This window comes from Python bivittatus, unplaced genomic scaffold (assembly GCF_059951505.1).
Source record: "Python bivittatus isolate LINGU-HERP-01145 unplaced genomic scaffold, Pbiv_v1 ctg000700_np1212, whole genome shotgun sequence".
Classification (NCBI taxonomy): Eukaryota; Metazoa; Chordata; class Lepidosauria; order Squamata; family Pythonidae; genus Python; species Python bivittatus.
In genome coordinates this window covers 76658314-76677230 of record NW_028277098.1, presented here as the reverse complement: position 1 = coordinate 76677230, position 18917 = coordinate 76658314, and the positions used below count along the sequence as shown (strand labels likewise).

Below are 18917 nucleotides of genomic sequence, written 5' to 3'. Positions count from 1 at the left end.
TAATTGTGCCCATTCATTACACATTTATTTTTAAAAAATATTTCTATGCCACCTTTTAGGCCAAAGCCCTGCCAAGCACATATGCCTACATTCAAAATGCAGAAAGATCTATATTTGAAACAGTGGTTGAAAATTATTTACAATGTACAGTATATTCATATAAAACTAATTTAGCAACTGAGAAAAAGACAATTTAAAATCCAGCTGCATTAATATTTACCATACAAAAAGTTTTTAAAAATCAGCCTGCCAGCTCAATGTAATGTATCTTCAAAAGCAACTTTAGAGACTACAATTATGCACATCAGGTTTTCTGACATTTGATCAATCAAGGAATTATCTTTGCAAAGTATTTGTGTACTAGCAAGACGGTTAGCCGCGCAGATGCCTAAAGGATTATAGTTTCCTTCATTTTGTAGTACGGGTAGGAAACATTTTTAGTTCATTCTTGAATGCAAGCCTACTTAATTTTCCATTTTTTAACCAATACACAGACTGAAATTGAATTATCCCAATTTTACAGTTTTTTATAACTTTCAGTGCAGTTCACTATCCATTTTTAACATGTGCGTTCAGGAAAAAAAGTTTTAAAAAACATTGTGGAAATTGTTTGCAAAAGCTATAATACTTAGTTGGAGAAATTTGCATTGAAAGTACACATTTTAATCTGAACGTACAATATTCAAAAATTCTCAATGAACTGCATTTACCCTATTCACAAAAACAAGAAACTGGAAAAAAACCAACCCTGAAATGGACAGATTGGCCAAGCCATAAGGGGGTTAGGGGGAAAAAAACCCTTCAAAGTTCCTCTACTGATTGAGTGGCACAGAACTCAGAGCAATTGGCACTTGCTCTCGAAACATGGGGGGGGGGTTTCAATTAAAAAATGAATTGAGAGGGAGAAGTCTATAAATACAATTTGTAGAATGTGTGTGTATATATGTATATATATATAAAATGCAATTTACTTCAAAAGTTCAGCTTTAATGATGCAAATCTTACTATTAACTTTATTAGTAGGTGTTTAGATACTAGGAAGAACATCCCGATGTTAAGAATGGTTGAATGGATGACCTCAGGAAGTGATATGTTCTCCTTCACTGGAGATCTTCAGGGACTGGATAGCCATCTGTCCTGAATGTTTTAACAGACACTATCCAGAGGAGAGGGTTGGAATACATGATTCCTGTTCTACTTGGCAACTGCATGTTATGATATGGTAGGTCTGCACCAGAAACAGTGGAAATGCTGTAGCCAAAAGGGATCACACAATGTAATCATTTGGACATCTACCTCAGGCCTGATGATACAAAACAAGGTTACAAAAAGTGTATCTCAGGAACCATACACAGCCTATCAGCATATATTTTGCTTTTGTGCTCCTTTCCCCCAGAGGTGGTCCCACCCCCAAAAAAACTTCTTTTGTGTGTGTATGTATATGCTTTTGAGGTTTGGGGCAGATAAAGAAGCCAAAAGAGGACCTTAACAACCCTTGCAGGCACAAATTGTGAGGGATCAAGGCTATCAGGAAGGAGGGGGTGCATTCTAGGAAGGGAAAGGAGACAAAAGACAATACAGTCTGCAGGGGGAGTGTGGGAAGCGAAAGAGGTTCAGGATAGCCACTCCCTAGAATCTCCCAGGGTATATCCACTAGTTGCAATAGTATAGATTTAGTCTGGTAAGATTCTGTCTATAAGATGTAAGCAAATAAAGGAACTTTATTCACCTGGACTGTTCCACTGTTGTTCTTGGGCTGGGCCTGACATGAACTGTCCAAACCTCCTAGGGTCCTAACCCCAACCACTCATGATAAATGCCATGCAAAGCCCGGGGTGGCCTTTGAGTCAACAGGAATTGTGCCTTTCTAATATCAGGAGGTAAGGCTTTGGAGTAAGAAAGCTCTTCCACCTCACTGCGGCTACATCCCTTATTAGTCTCCAACTTCTAGCTTCCATTTGTACCAGAGTTTATACAGTATCCTCTTTAACTAGGAACTCAATACTAAATCCCACCGAATAGGGCTCCCTGGCAAGCAGGATGGGATTGTAGTCCCAGTCTGCTTCTCTCATACCCCGTTCTTCTCCAATGTTGTGTCCTCCAGATGTTTTGGACTGCAGTCATTATTGTCAAATTCTTTTGGTAGATTACAATTCTAAAGCTACACTTAATTTGTCTCAAAGAATTAATATCTCACCCAGTTAGAAGATGTAACAATATAGAACATATCCTAGAAGAAATTCTGGAGTGGAGAATTTAGGAAAGAAAATTCTGGGTCAGAGCTGGTAGGATGTGATTTCCCAGCCAAAAGTCTTCTTCATATACTCCAGAAATTGTTCAAATAAGTGAATACATGGCCCACGTCTTACTGAATGGATGCCTTTTTTCCAGAGTTCCCTCCATCACCTCTGCTGTCTACAGAAGATCCACTTTCTACTTCCCAATGTGTCCATCCAGTTAGATATGTTCAGGAGGATAGTTTTGCTCAGAAAAAGATGGTTGCCTCTCTTTCCTTCATGATGGCATTTGTTCTAAACAAAGCCTTCAGTTCATTGTCTTCTGGGACCTATCCATGGCAATTGCTTGAAGCAATTACCTAGGGAGGGAACTTCAATGGAAGCCATTATGATGCCAGCAAACCTATATCTAAGCTGACACCAGTGACTGAATCCAGTAAGAGGAGTAAGCAGCACAGGAGAAGCTTGGCAGAGGAGTCACTTATCTGACATGTTTGTGAAGTAATTATATTGGCATTTACTCACATCTCCAATCTTGTATTTTGTTTACTTTGGAACAAAGCCAATTTATCTTAACAAACTTCCAAAAGGAATATTCCTAAGCATATAAATATTCCTAACCAGAGTCACTGCTGTGGGATGGGCGGACATATAAGCCATATAAATAAATAAACAAAACAAAACAAAACAAAAACTTATCTCCAGTGGCTCTACTAGGTTTCTGTTCCATTAAGCAGGCTTAAGATCGCACTATTGGTTTGCAAAAGCTATTTCCTATTGGTCAATGGAGTGTGTGTGCCTGTTTTCAGTTATTCATGTATTTTGGATGTCTTGTATGTCCCAGGCTCAGAACAACCTGGATTAGATTTCTGAGCAGATGGTAGGCTTATTCAATACAGCTTTAGTCAGATGCATTGAGAAGCCAGCCTGACCATTAAGCAGAATGAAGTAGCTATCTCAGGCAGCTGATTTGGGAGCATCATATTGCCTAATAAAATATTATTATTACACTGCCTGGGGTGGGGGCAGGGGAGATGGAATTATTTTGCCTTACATACAAAAATAACCAAGCTTGACTTAGAGCCACAACCTTTGATGCTTCAGAAGAGGCAGGAAAATGTCCTTCCAGCCTTGTTGAAGGAAAATAAAATAAGAAAGAAGAATTTCTGTCATAGTACTGTTGCTCTGGGAAAAAAGCATTAATATTAATAGTACGGTAGTACTAATAATTATTATTAGTTACAACACCAGCATAATACTCTTCTTAAAAAATAGCAATTTCTGGAACTCAAATAAAGTGCCAAACAGCAAAGAATTAAAAAGTTGATCCTATATGTATGCTTCTACCAAGCATGAAAGTCCTTGCGTGAGTAGGAGGCTGTTCTCCAATTCAGACTGTGAAGAACTTCTGATTAAATGGGAGGTAGGGAAGAGGCTGTTTGCACAAGTCCTTGATTTATAATCAAGTACCTGAATGTTACTCTCTCAGGGTCCCTTTAAAGCCCCAGGATCTCCAGTCTTGAATAGAGTCCTTCAAAGAGAAGTTCAGCAAAGAAGGTGATGGATCTTTAGTCTTTCCACCAGCAAATTGCCCTGCAATTCTATCCCATTAATGGCACTGAAAAAAGAACTGAAGGGCATGGCAGTATCGGTTTGGGGTGAGGGTCCTTTGCCATCAGGGAGGTGGCTGAGAAGAGGGAGTATGACAAGCAATCATGGCACGTGAGCTTCCCATGCACTGGGACTGCCATGCTAGGTGGGAATTCTGGGCACTGAGGCATCAACACCAAGGCAGCACCAACCGGAGGGTGGCTGCAGTACAAGAACAAGAAGCAGAAGTTTATCCAAAACGAGTGAGAGTTTGTCATGTTTGCTCATGACAAAGTATTGCTTGCATTTTATTTTTAGAATAGTAAGTGGTAAGAGGCCTGCTTGCCTTTTCTTTAAATGAATGGTGCATCTGTGGAAAAAGTAGTCACCAAAGTGTTAGGCTGAAAAACAAGGGAGAAACTCATGAATTCCTGCACTGAGCAGAGTGTGGGACTCTGCGACCTTAAATGGCTCCTTCCAACTCAGATTCCATGATTCTGGGATATTCAGGAGGCCTTTCTTCTACAGACATGCTCCCAGCACATGGATTGCATGGGCTTGGCCAAATAAGATATGCCAGAGGAAGGGCAGAGATCCCATACTCTCTGCCTGAAGTTATTTACATCAAAAGAGTACCTGAATGGAGCATATCTTTAATAATTGCAAAATGGCCAGAGACCACTGCAGTGGCCCCCACACCAAGTGCAAGATGACTTCTGATTTGTAAAATGTTTGTGTTTAGATAGAACAGAAGTGTACAACTTCAAGACTTCAAGTGGCTCCAGAAAACCTAGAGTAAGACCCTTGAGCCCTCATCAGAGTGGCCAGCAAACTGCAACTTTTAATGTGATAGCAATCATAGTAGCAGCTAATGAATGATTTTAATTAACTAATTACATTCCAAACCTATCTTCGTTTTTCTCTAGACTTTACCCAATTATTTGGCTCAAACTTGCCATTTTGGGGCAGGCAGGCAACCCCCTGGCCTGCAACTGAAAGGTCAGTGTGGTCCTTGGTCTGAAAAAAATTGTGTTCCCCAAGAAAACAGTTTGTCCCAACATCTGTGAAATGTGTCCTGTTTCAAAGGATCATTGTTTCCCACTAAAGTCATTCTGAGCTCTCAGAGCTTCAGAAGCTAATCTACCAAAATTTAACTCCCCAGCTCACAACAAAGCATCACAGTGTTTCCTATTTTTAATGCAAAGTTGCTCTGTTCACCCAGCACCCTTGGTTATTGAATTAACCCATTTTTAGGTTCACAGAATACTAGGATTACCATATTTGGGCTGCAGATATCAAGACAGAAGCATTTCATTGCTGCTGTCTAGTGGTAAAGCTTTTTTTTGCAGGCCAGATTTGGTAGCCCTAATGTTGTACTGAACCATAACCAAATGGGTTGGGTGTCTATAACATGCTAAGACACACAAAAACGAAAAGAAAAAAAAGGGAAGGGAACGGAAGGAAATAATTACCAAGTTTAAGCATGTTGAGCAAATGCATTTCCTAGGTTTTGAACTGACCTGGTTCAGCATGTTGTGTGAATGCAGCCAATTTGTTGTCTTTGTTTCACTCCTTATTTTGTTACCAAGAGCTATTTTCACAGCTATTTCCTTGCATGGCAGCAGTCAGTCCATGCTAACAGTTCCTTCATCCTGGATCAACCAATCATGGTTATGTAACTACAATCACACCAACCCTCAATCTGTGTTAGTGATGTTTTGCTAAAGAGTTCTCTCAGTGTGGCTTGCAGGAAATAGAAGTGAACTGGTTAGGCTTTTTAGGTGGCTATAAAAGTAAAAATACCTTCACATCAGGCTCGACTTCTGGTGACTGCATAGAAAAAGCTACTTACTTTTCTTGGCATCAGTACAGAAGAAGTTTGCCACTTTGCCATTGCTTTTTTCTAAGACGTTTATCAATAACCCAGTGAAGCCCTCAATCCTGGTATTTGATAGTCTCCCATCCAAGTGCTAACCAGACACAACACTTTGTAGCTTCCACAGTCAGCCAGAATTGTGGTATTCTCTCATCTGGATGATTTTTCTCTTGCATTTTTTGAATGAGAAACTCTGGAATGCATGTTTATTGATTCAGTAAATAGGCTTTAGTCAGTAGGCTTCCTCACAGTTTAAAAGTCATTGAATGGCCTCAGCAATCTGTCTTCTAGAGCAGTGTTTCTCAACCTTTCCAATTGTAAGATGTGTGGACTTCAACTTCCAGAATTCCCCCGCCAGCATGATTGACAAACCTAGAACGTTAAATATGGTGCAAGATGCCATACAAAATTGCAGGACTTCATTATAGAAATTCCCAGCAATGTAGCTCTGAATTACTGGATGCTCCCATTTATGCAAGGAACTTGAAATTATTTGATTCAACTGATGAATTAAAATCAACTTAAACTTGCCCAACCATTTTTTTCTCCATTAAAAAAGAAAAATAGAGGTCTTGATGGCAAATCATTTGATATAGTTCTAGTATCTATAAGCAGGGAATATGTAGCTCTATGAACTCTATACTATGTGAGCTCTGGAGAGTTGCTTCTTTAATTAAATTTCAAAGAAGTGAAGAAATATTAAGTCACACACAAATGGGAGATATACTGTTGAAGGAACTGGGGCCAGGAAAGGATTTTTAAAAATCTACATCAGATGTGGAGGAATGAAGGGATGATGGTTGGAACCTTTGCATATTTGCAAATAAAACCAACGAACAAGGCAACAGCTGGAGCTGTTACTTGCCAAAAGCCACAGCCTTTCTACCAGTTCTCATTTTGCCTGCAATCATGAGACACGAGTCTTGTGCTCTCATACAATGAGTGCAAAAGAAAAATCATGGTAGTGGTTATGCCTATGGAACAGGAACTGCATTTTGGAAAACTATCAGCATCTTGGTGCCTCCAAAAAGAAAGTGACTCTTTCGGAGATCCTGCCGTGGTCACAATAATCTCTTATTTAAATGAGAAGACAGCCATATAAAAATGTTTGAAAAAAAATGTAGTTGCCATACAAGCTTGAGGCAATATAACACTCTCATTTACATTTATTAATAACCTGGCACTTCAGAGTGCCAGTCGTGGGATAATTAATCTTTTACAGCAGGGTTCCTCAACCTTGGCGACTTGAAGATGTGTGGACTTCAACTCCCAGAATTCCCCAGCCAGAATTCTGAGAGTTGAAGTCCACACATCTTCAACTCGCCAAGGTTGAGGAACCCCGTTTTACAGGACTTATCTTTACAGAGAGAAAAATATGAACTAAAGAGAGGTTAAATAGATCAAATGTTTGTTCAAAGCAGGAGCATCTGAAGAGGTGGTCAAAAATGTCAAATTGATACCTGCAACACACACAAAAAAGGGTGGGGCTTCAACTGCACAGGTGTGGCCACCATCTTGACTTTTTTGACCACCTCAAAGGCATTTTAATGTGATTGAGGGAAAAGATAGGAAGCCATCATGATAACAGAATTTAATTAATGAAATTAAAAAGTAAATTCAACAAAATTAGGGGGTTTTTTCCAAGACCTACCCACATTTTTGTCCTGGCCTCCTTACTTTTTGCAGCGCAGCCTGAAGAATGCCAGCGAGAGGGCCAATGTAGCCCCCAGCCAGAAGGTGGTTGCATATACCCGCTGTACGTAAATGGCCAGGGAAAAACAAAAACTTTACAGTTTTAGAGCTTATACAGTTCAAACCTCAACAGCAAACGCTACAGAAGTGATTGCAAATTCTTCCTGCATATATATATATATATATATATATATATATATATATATATATATGATAATATTCTGATTGTAGTTACGCTGAAAGACATATGGATGGACATATGGAATGTGGTTGTAATCCATGCTCCCCTGATAAGAAGGTGTGAGAATTCAAAAGAGCACTCTTTTAGGAAGGCATTTGTAAGATTCCACTTCGCAAAACGCGACATATTATCTGCCTTGCGTCTATCTGGAATGCCAGAAATGCACATAGTTTGATTCACAGAAGTTGATCATATTTAAATTTAATTTGGATCAGAGTCACAGATATCTGGTGGGGTAAATCCTTCCATTTTACCATTGCTTTAGTGGCAACGTTTTTATCAAGAGATCTTCAAAAGTTCCTTCTTAAATTGGAAAGTAAAAGATATTTGTGACTGAAAAAGAGTTTAGGAAGAGGATTAACATCTGCTAATCCTGATAATATTGTTATATATACAGAGTGAGGCTGGGGAAAAAGTGCAGATTGAAATTAAAAATTAGATTTTCAGTAGCAAAATTTTGGTTTGGTTTGTAAATAAATCTGCAATACTATATTCAGTAACTTTAGATCAGTTTTAATTCTTGGAATTTATTTTTTATTTAAGATTGTTTTTATATTGTATTTTAATTCTTTTTATCTTTTATGTAAACCGTCCAGAGTTCCTTTTTAACAAGATGGGTGGTGACAAATTTGATATATAAATCAATAAATCAATAAAGATCAATGAACAGCCAATTTGGTGTACTGGTTAAAGTACCAGGCTATAAACTGGGAGACTGTGAGTGCTAGTCCTGCCTTGGGGGGGGGGGTGGATATATATGTGTGTATGTATGTATATATTTTATTTGTTTTATTTGATTTAAAACATGTATATAGCCACTCATCTTGTACCAAAACCACACGTACACTACGTACAGTAAAAATACTAAAACCAAAGATATTAAAACCAAAGGTATTAAAACCAGAAAATATTAAAACCAAAAAAACTGGCACCTTAACTAAACTTAGCTCACCCTATCCTAGTGCTTGGGGAAAAAGCCAGGTCTTGAATGCTTTTGGGAAAATTAAAATGGTGGGGGCCTGCCGAATTTCAGGGGAAGGGTGTTCCATAGGGCACCGGCTGCCACGGAAAAGGCACACTTCCTAGGTCCCGTAAGATGGCAACAGTTAAGGAAAGGGACTAGGAGTGTGCCCACCCTATCCAGTCTGGTAGGATGGGCAGACGTCCTTAGGGAGAGGCAGTCCCACAAATAACCTGGTCCCGTGCCATATAGGGCTTTAAAGGTAACAACCAGCACCTTGAATTGCACCTGGAAGGAAACTGGGAGCCATTGCAGCTCAAACAACAGGGATGTAATGTGTATGAACCTAGGGGCACCCATCACTGTGCACACTGCTGCATTCTGGACCATTTGTAACTTCTGGGTGGTCTTCAAGGGCAGCCCCATGTACAGCGTGCTGCAGTAATCCAAATGGGAAGTGACCAAGGTATGAGTGACCATGAGCAAGGCCTCCCAGTCCAGGAAAGGGCATAATTGGTACACAAGCAAATCTGTGCCAAGGCTCCAGTAGCCACGGCTGCTACCTGCTCCTTGAGCAGGAGCTGTGAGTCTAGGAGGACCCCCAAATTGTGCACCAGCCCTGTCCAGGGAAGTGCCGCCTGTCCAGAGTCAAAGATGACATATCACCTGGGCCTGGAGGCCAAAGACCCAGCACCCCCCCCCCATGCTTTCAATTAGTTTGGATATATACACACTGGATGAATACCAAATTTAGTCATAGGCCCAAGGCAGATGGCAGCACCCAGCCGCCTCCCTTATTTCATCTCAAAAAGCTAACCAGAGTGAACTTAGTCAATACTTGGATGGAAGACCACCAGGAAATACCTGAAAAAACATCCAGGAAGAGGTCAGTGGTAATCCACTTTGAGATCATTGCCAAAACAACTACCTGGATGTGCCCTTGAAGTGACCAGGAATCAAGCTTGATTCAAAGTTGCTATCTTAAAATGAAGGTTCACAGAATACAAAAAATCTGGTGGTGGAAAAAGCTCCCAAAATAGCCCACTAAAGACTGAAAAGCCTCACTGACCTTCAAGTGTCAGAGAAGAAAAATGGAAAAGAACAAGGGCATCTGTGTGTGGGGGGGGGGGGGAGTGTTCAACAAACAAGGCAGTGGCCACAGCTATGCAATCGAAGCCCCATCCTCCTCTTCTTTACAGGCACTGCACAGTCACAGATGCCATCTTGATTTTTTTGACCCTTCTCTCCAGATGCCCCTGGAAGAGAGTACTCTGAAAAAAAGCATAGCTGGCTGGAACACGAAATGAGAGCCCTGCAACATTTAACTGGAAGTCCCATCTGTAGCAAAATACAATCAGTCATAAATGGGTGGTAGCCATAACCTTTGTTCTATGCCAGCTCTTCCTTGATGACCCCAAGAATGTCCTTGAAACTGCATGACATGGCAGGGTTTACTTGTGAACAACTAGACAGAAATGCATAAGTGCCTTGAGGACCAGAAAGGTAGGAAAGTTGGCTATGCTGGGGCATGAGCAAAATAAACCTGCTGAGTAGACAGACATCTGTAGGTGACCCAGTTCCAAAACCATCTGGCCCAGGATGAGGATGAGTTGGGGATAACTATGTGCATCCCCCTCTCCTTTCTAAGGGGGAGGAAGAAATGATACAGTTGGGATTATAGGCCAGTAAGCTTAATAGCCATCTGTTCTCAGGGAGAGGAGATTAAACTCATGGGAGACAGAGTCTTTCCTCCCCTTTCTAGCATAAGGACACAGCTACAGCCTTCCAAGCTCTGGTATGGAACTTAAGATCCACTAGGTAATCTCCTCCACCCAGCTGCTCAACTCCAAACCTTTCTGACGCAGCCAATCCTTCTAAAAGGATTGTGCCAGAGGAAGATATTTAGTATGTAGTAGGAAATAATTCATTTAGATAGTCGTGCCTGCCGACACTGGTATCTTGCCAAACTCCGGATTGTCCTGATTAACTTAGAATCATCATTTTAGCATAGAATCAAAACTTTGCAGGATATCTACCCCAACCTTCTTCTTAAGGAAGGACCAGCCATGCAGGGTGCTCCATTTGACAGAAGATCCACCAGCCTCTGTTTGAATAGTAGAGGGCACAGATCTGGTTCATCTTGCAGAAGCATATTGCTCTGCCTTGATGGAGTCAAAGTGAAGCTGATCTGGCTCAGGTGGTTGATCCATATCACAATCATTTCTATGTGTGTGCAAAAACTATGGCCCCAAGAGAAAGAAAGCAGCATGGCCTCTCCACTGACTGGAAGCAGGGCACTGCTTAGCTTCATGGAGGTATATCTAAGGGGCACTCCCCTTGAATCACCGTCAAACAAAGTGCCAGCTCCAATACCCCAATCATACACCTTGAGAAATGGAAAATCCATCAGCTACTAAAGTCTGTCTTTTCTATGAAAGTGGAAAAGCTATAAAACTTGCAAGTCCTTTTTCCTTTCTAATGTTTATACAACTTTACCATATACTGTTTCTAGTCCTGCCTTCTGGCTTGACCTCTGCTATGCCCACATCCATCTTTTACATTAGCGGTGATTAAATTCTTCATTGTCACATATCTGTGTGAGTATCATTTCCCTCTTCCCAGTCAGGAAGCAGTCTAGACTTGTGAGTGAGGTGGAAAAAATCTTATCCAAAGTAAACTTTTTGGGGCATAAGATTGGAGTTTATCTCTTACTTTAACTGAAAAAGTATACCTAATTAGCAGCAATATCTATGATAAAAAAGAAACAGAGTTTCAAAAGCATCTGTGCACCCAATACAGATTCTCTCTTTCTCTTTTGAGGGGAATTACAATATTCAGATATCTGCCTCAATTTTATTTTATTTTAATGATCTTTAATTCCCTACCCAATCTGGTAATTTGAATGTACTAGGTCATCCATTGGACATGACAAAGACATAAAACAGGTAACTGTAGGAATATAAATCTAAATATCCAAATAGCTATCAGTGCTTATGAGCAACACAGTTTGAAATCCTCTGTTAAGGTTTATCAGAAGGAGATAGTAGTTTATACACAAATGTTCTCACATTACTCGATTGTATAAGGCAATAAACAGGCCAGGCTTAAAATCTAATACCAACATCTACTGCAAAGTTTCTTAGTGTGTCTTAAAGAGAAAATGGAAATGAAAGATGTAGTCTCATTCACTTTATCAACTGCACTAAAGGTACATGAATGCACAGATTGATACCACCCAGGAACACATCTATTACTTATTAAACAGGCAACAAAGAAGAAAAGTGGCAAAGCTCAAATGGCTATTGCAAAGCTAAACTGTGTAGCACAACTTTCGTCATCTTGGTCCCTCCAAATGGGTGGGGATTGCAGTTCTCAAAGTTCCTAGCTAGCATGACTGAGTCCCAATATATTTGCAGGCTCTCAGGTTGCAGAAAGGTGTGTGGTTAATAATTTAGGCAGCAAACCACTTCCTTATTCCATTTGGATTACACTTCCGTATTTCTGCCCTTGAAAAATTGGGAGAAGAAACCCGGAATGAATATTTGGCAAAGAGATACAGAGGAGAGAGGTATAGAGGAGAGAGAGAGAGAGAATGAGAGAGAGAGAGAGAGAGAGACAGAGACAGAGAGAGAAAGACAGAGAGAGACTTTCTCTTTAGCATTGTAAGGTCTGCTTGAAAATGAGATAGCTTGCAGGAATCTTATGTGCATAGAAACTTGGCGTCAATGTAGTAACAACTTTGGAGGACAGGAGCTTATCTTAATTATTTACATCCTGATTCTTTATTTCAAGACTAGCAATACCGCCCAAGTGGCTGGAATTCTATACATAGTTTCCTGACAGCACATTGTGTTGAACTTAGGGCTGCTTGTTTCTGACTGCATAAAATGAATGTACAGAATGTGTAAGGTTTTAAGAAAAACAATCCGATCAGTAGAAGTCCAATCTCTCACTTTTAGTAAGAAATGAAACCCATCTTGAAATAAAGGGCTAACTTTTAAACAGAGTGAAGAATGAATTCTATCAAAGAAAAAGTATATCTAGCATTTTTTAAAAATTTATTGATCTATTCTGTATTGGAGTAGGCAATATTTCTAGCAGGGGGCATACTGTGAACTTTGAGAAAATGTATTACACATACTTACAAAACAGCTGCTTTGGGAGACTTACCTATTCACAAAATAATTACCCTATTGGCATGGCCACTTCTCTCTCTTTATCTTTACATTTATCAGAAAGTAAACTAGCCTCCCAGCATATTCTCTATCATCCCAATAGTTCTAAAAGTCATTGCAGCAAATAACGATGAGGCTAGCAGCTGGCACTTTGGTTTATAATGAGCCACCTTTCTATTTAATTTTTTTTTTTTTAAGTTAGATAGGACTATGAGCCTGATAAGGACCAAGGAAGGTATCTGGGCACACTGATGCAGTGGGCACCACATTGTCTATTTTTGTTCTATATAATCTGACTCTAATGCTTTAAGACCTTGTCATCACCTCATTCAGTTGATAGAGCAACTGAACTCTATCCATTACAGTACTCTTGTGCTCTGGCAGATGACATCAACCCCAGTTCTTTAAAAAGTGCTAGAGCAGTGTTCTTCTGGATTTTTCCTCTCCTGCATTACTGGAAATTGGTTTCATAATTCCAGTGGGTTGTATATTAATTTGAACGTTTCAAGCAACAGCTTTGTTCTTCTTTTTCTGAGTTCAGTTTTATGAACCAGAGGTTTTCCAAAATTATCCTGTTAGATAAGAACATGGGGTGGGAAAACAGTGATGCAGAAAGGAGCGGGTGGCTCTTGTTTTGGCAATTGACTAAGTTAGAGCTTTTAAAACAAAAATCTTTTTAGAATGAAGACTTTTTACTAAAATCTTGAGAGCAGAATGGCCACTGATGGGATGCCAAGGAAAATCACATGCCTAAGAATACCCGTACGGTCATCACCACAGTGTAAAAAAGTATGTGCTTATGATCTTTGTGGTTTTCATCAGCTTCTACTCAGATAGAATAATTATGCAAAAAATAGCTTTACCCTCTCACTTGGGTGTCTCTATTCAACTGTATTTCTTATATCAAGATACAGACTTTACAATCTTTGTCTATAGCAGGTAGATGTTGCTGTTCTTAAAATGAGATGGATTTAAGAGGCTGTGAGTTCAAACAGTGGTAGTTGAACTCCACAGCTAGAAGAACATGAGCAGTCTTATAGAAATTCTACTACATGTTTGCAGTTTACAATTGCAACTCATCTTTGAGGTACCTGGTGTGTCCAAATCCATTACTTGTAATTTCATGGATACAGAGGAACGTCTGAGTACTTTCCTAGTCCATACAGCTGCAGAGAAAAACTTGAAATAATGTTTATTCTTTTATTTTATTGCATAAATGGTTTACTTTAGCATAGCAATTAATAAATGACCAGATCCCTTAGCATTATTAGTTCATCTACCCTCTCAGACACCTTTAAATCATATTTAATTATGTGCTATAAAAACAGATGGCAGCCAGATCAGATGAACACTAAAGGGATTATGATGCTTGGTATATATGAAATCATACATATTGAAAATGTTGACATTTCAGCAAAACCTAGACAATTTGAATTTGGCTGCAAATGGAATTTTAGGAGAAGTTACACTTCAGACTTCCCCAACCTGTTGTCTTCCAGATGTGCCAGAATTTGGCTCCAATAGTTCTCAGCCAGCATGTTAAAGTGTAAAACATCTGGAATGCACCAGGTTGGGAAATGCTGCTTAAATGTTTAATAAATATAGATATGAAAACAAGGTCTTATAGTCTAGGAATGCATTCTTACTGATTAAATAACATTCAGTGTAACTACAGTGACATCCCTGCATAAATACATCTGTCCCTCTGCCTCCCTCTCACACACAAAAAGAATCACTGTTTGGGGCCTAGTGCTTTTTAAATATAAAATAACTTTTTAAATCCCTGATCAAGATACTAAGATGTGGTGGCAGTATCATCATCACCATCATCATATTTATTTCAGTCATTGACCAATAAAAATACATATAATAAAACGGACAACAATATTACCCCTTTCATCAATAACTATTAGCAACCATTTGCGGGCGAAGCTTACACATTATATAGCAAAATTCTGCAACTTTTAAAGAAATAAATTTATCTTGATTATTTAACAAATAATGCAAGTAAAAATTATCGGAATGCCCCGGGATGGTGGTCGTATGTGGTTAGGAAACACCCATGGAAATCTCAGAAACTGGAAGGGCTGCTGAATAAGATGTTCAGTGGGATAGGATGATTTTAGAGTCATATCTTTTTCCATTCTAAAAAGTATCATGCCAAATAATAGAACATAAGTAATGTTCTTATTCAGAGCAGGTTATGGTGCATAATTTTGTAAAGAATGTGTATATAAAAGAATGTGTATATACATTTAAAATTACGCATTCAGCACGATTTGTCATGGATAAGCAACATTATTAAAAAAAATCTGTTCTCAGCTAAGATGGAGGGGTACAAATATGGCACACAGTAACATAATTTGCACCTTAATATTAATTGTGGCAATGTCACATTTTCAAACAGCCATGATTAATTATATCGAAATTTGAACTGCCAATGCCTGAACCCCTCCACACCCGCACCCCCCTCCCCTTAGCTTCCTGAAAATCCCACATTTACCCATCCCATTTTAGCAGTGCATCTAAGATTTGACTCACCAGCTACTACCATTAAATTATGCTTGTTAAAATATGGACTGAAATCTGAACTACTCTACACAGCTCTGTAATGAAGGTAAGTGGATCTTGGTTCAATCCTCCTCAGCCCTTCCCTTGTGTTTTACTTGATGCTACTGCCAAACCTTCTTTTTCACCAGTACCAAAATAAAAAGGTGGCATTGCTCCCCGCAGGCCTTTGCCGTCAAATTCTCAAAGGCCCGAGCCCAGCTCCAGCGCTCCCAAACGTGACAGCCCAACCACCAGGTCAAAAGAGGACAGCTTCAGTATGCGTAGGTGGGGAGAGGGAGGGGGGAGATTGGAAAGGCTGGCCTTGGTGACGTCACAAAGTCATATGCAAATTATGATAACGTCATCGCAGGCTTTCAGTCCCGGGCAGCCAATGGCAACAGAAACCAGTTTTTAATCTTAATCCGTTGACGAAGAAACGAATAACAAAGGAGGCAGCAGGCGAAGACAACGGGGATGTGCAGAAGAGAAGTCACAGTGACATTAACGAAACGGCACTTGCTTTTTTTTCCTTCGGAATCGGATCTAGAAAATTGTCATTTAACATGATTGCTCCCCCTCCCACCCTTTCCTTCTTAAAGAGAAAAGACACCCATTCTGCTTTATTGTATCTGACGTAACGAGCTTTAATTCAGAAGCTGGTGTCACTCAACTCTAAGTCCTTTAAAAAAACGCAAGGCCCTTCCTGGTCTTACCCGACGCTACTTGCCAGGGTTCAGATAAAGGAGGAGTTGCAGATTCCTTTCTTCCCGGCTCTCCGCCTCACCCGAGTCCATCCAAGGACACGCCTGGACCTGGCTTTTACTGTACAGTACTTCTAAACCCAGAGGCGGTCCGGTCAGTCCCCTTGTCCAGATCCACAGAGGGTCAAACCGCCAGCGAAGCAAAACAAACGGAAGGGACAGACAGAGCAACCGGGCCAACAGCCGCGGTGCATCGAGCTCGGCATTAGCTTTAGGAACCCATCCCACATCCACACGTAGCGAGAGCGAGCCGGCCGGATTGCAGCGCATAAGCCCTCCCTGGCAGAGCTGCCTGCCTGGCGCTCAAGGCTACCATTGAACGAAAAGCCTCCGCTCTGATCTGCAGCTAATTATGAGGAACCTTTTCCAATCCGCCAGCGCCTGCTATGACCTCAATGAGAGGGAGAAGCGAGTCTCCGCACAAACAAGGCAGAGGATGTTTTCGCCTTCCCTTCCTCCTCTCCGCATCCCTCCTTCGCCTCTCCCTGAATTTTACTCGTTTCTGCGGGTTGGCTGCTTGTCTTCCTGCTGGTTCCCAAAGAAAGTCAAGACAAAAGGCTCTTTTTGCACCATTAGCCAAGGAGGCCAGTCAACGAGTCAAGCCCCGGGCTCTTTCTGACATTTTTCTCGACAGCTTTTGTTTAATACCGACCCCTTTCCCAAATGAAATAACAATATTCGTTATGAACGGGTATGAAGCGGTTTATTAGAGCACCTGTTTTTAAAACTGGGATGTTCTCATCTCAAAAGCCTTACACTAATACGATACACACACGCAGAGACATCAGTTTTCATCCGCAAGTGGTTTAAAGTAAACAAGATACCCCCAACCGCCCCCCCCCCGAGCCATACCCGAGTGAAGCCAACCCAGTCTGGTTTCTAACTCAGAACAAAGATCTTGATCTGTTCTCCAATCGCCAAATAAGGCTACCTGCTCTTTCTCTGCCAACCAGAAGATGAAACCACAACGCGTCCATAACAACATACCAAGAAATCTACAGTGAAGCACGAAGGCACACAGATGTACTGTCAAATACAAAGGAGAATTAAAAATGTCACCCCAGAAAGGAAATCGGTATCAGAACTGAATGCCATATGCTACTGCGAAAAAGAAAATATAATGAACCAAATAGAAAACAAAGAAACAAAGACAAGAGCAACATCTATATATCTATCGCAGGCGGTGTTTTCCTTCTCCCAAAGACAGGGTCCTCAAGTTTAAAAATAAACTGTCGGAGAGAGGAAGAGCATCACTTACCTTCACTTGCCTTTTAATGTCACCAACTGTTTTGTAAACCACGCCACAAGCACATACACACACACAAAAAAAAACCCTACAAGTTTTTTTAAAGCACCAGCTTTAGGCGAAGTCTGTGAGGTAGTTTTAATTGAAATCAACTAAGATTCATAATAGAACTGATGGTGGTGGTTGTTGTTGTTTTTTAAAAAGACACCCCACCAAAAAAATTAAACAGATGCAAGGAAAGGAGATGGTTGCGGTGGTAATGTCAATTGTGTCTCTGATCTTCCCAGAAGATATGCAATACTGCAAAATGCATGCAGGTGCCCTTGCATCCGGACGCTCTCCCTCCCCAACTGTAGTTTTCGTATTATTATTTTTCTGTTATTGCTGAATCCCCAGTTGATCTTGGCTCAGAAATTGGAACGTTCAAACAGCTGATTGTGGCGTCACAAAGGAGCCCGCCCGCCGCTGGAATGGTAACCGCTCGCAGCAGCCAATAAGAGATGGCCAACGGCTGAAAGGCGGGGCTTTTTGAGCAGCGGTAGGGGGAGTTTTGAGCGCTCCACGTGAGTGTTGAGACCCGTGGTGGAAAGAAGGGCTGGGCTTGCGACGCGGTGGTAGAGGTAGGTTTCAAGTGCAGAGTACATCCGTGTGGTCAGTTCGCCCGAGGGATCTGCTGAGGGAAGGCGGGGCGAAGAACTGAAAATAGGGGACACCCCCTTGTGGGATCGCTTTAGAGTCCGATGAGTAAAGGTCTTTTTCTGTATCTGCCCCTTCGGCTGTTGAAGTCTTAGTGAGGATCTAAAAGAGCTTCTCTTGTAGTTCGCGTTCAGACTTCCAGGGGGGTCACCCTGTCAAAATAAAAAATTTAAAAAAACCAGACCTGTGGAGATGATATTTGTAATGCCGTTCAGAAATCGTCGTTTGTTACCTAGTGGGCGTCTTGCAAGGCCATAAGGGAATGCCTCATCCACAAATTCACAGTAACTGCTGCTCTTGTTTTGCATAAGAATTGTGTGGTTACATACCCTGCATTTCCTTCCCATTCTTCGACATGCACACTGACATTATTTTTTTCTTTTGCTCCAGGCATCTCTGCCAAATGAGATGGTGTTTTGTTCAACTGTTGAAGCAGGCCATTGTTTTAAAAAGTTTGTGGTATAATATGCTTTATTTTTGATCTTTCTCTTTTTATATATTCAGTTTAAACATAAGCAAATTGTTATACAGACTTATTTTAAAGATGGCTACCCCTTGGGATTAAGAAGAAGCAAAGGCATTTATACTAATTTTGAAGGGAGCTTTGCAAATGTGTACTGTGTGTACCTACAAAGTATGTGAGAGAAGCACTCTTGGATGTGTCTTCTCTTTCCAAAACTTAACCTTTGGATAAGCAGATATTTTTTAAAGATCCTGTAACACAACCTGGTGTCTTTTGCTATGCTGCTGGTTGGTGATATTAACATTTATATAAAGCATTTGGAGGGCCCTAGGTTGTAACAATATTTAAAAGGGAAGGCAAAGCTTTAATTCCAATAGTGAAAATAATTCTACCTTACTCTGTATCAAAGGAGATACTAAGAAATGTAAT

The 18917-nt window shown here is 40.5% G+C and overlaps 1 protein-coding gene across 3 annotated transcripts in view; it reads right to left on the bottom strand.

Moving 5' to 3' along the window:
* The window catches only part of TP53INP2 (tumor protein p53 inducible nuclear protein 2), a 33291-nt gene extending 15132 nt beyond the window's left edge, over positions 1-18159 (bottom strand). The window contains exon 1 of one of the 3 annotated variants that reach the window (XM_007430612.4): positions 17342-18159. The gene's annotated coding sequence lies outside the window, so the exon portion shown is untranslated. Of the gene's footprint in view, positions 1-16035; positions 16466-17341 lie in introns of those variants that run through there. The other 2 variants (XM_007430610.4, XM_007430611.3) reach the window with 2 other exon arrangements.
* Positions 18160-18917: the final 758 nt, after the last annotated feature.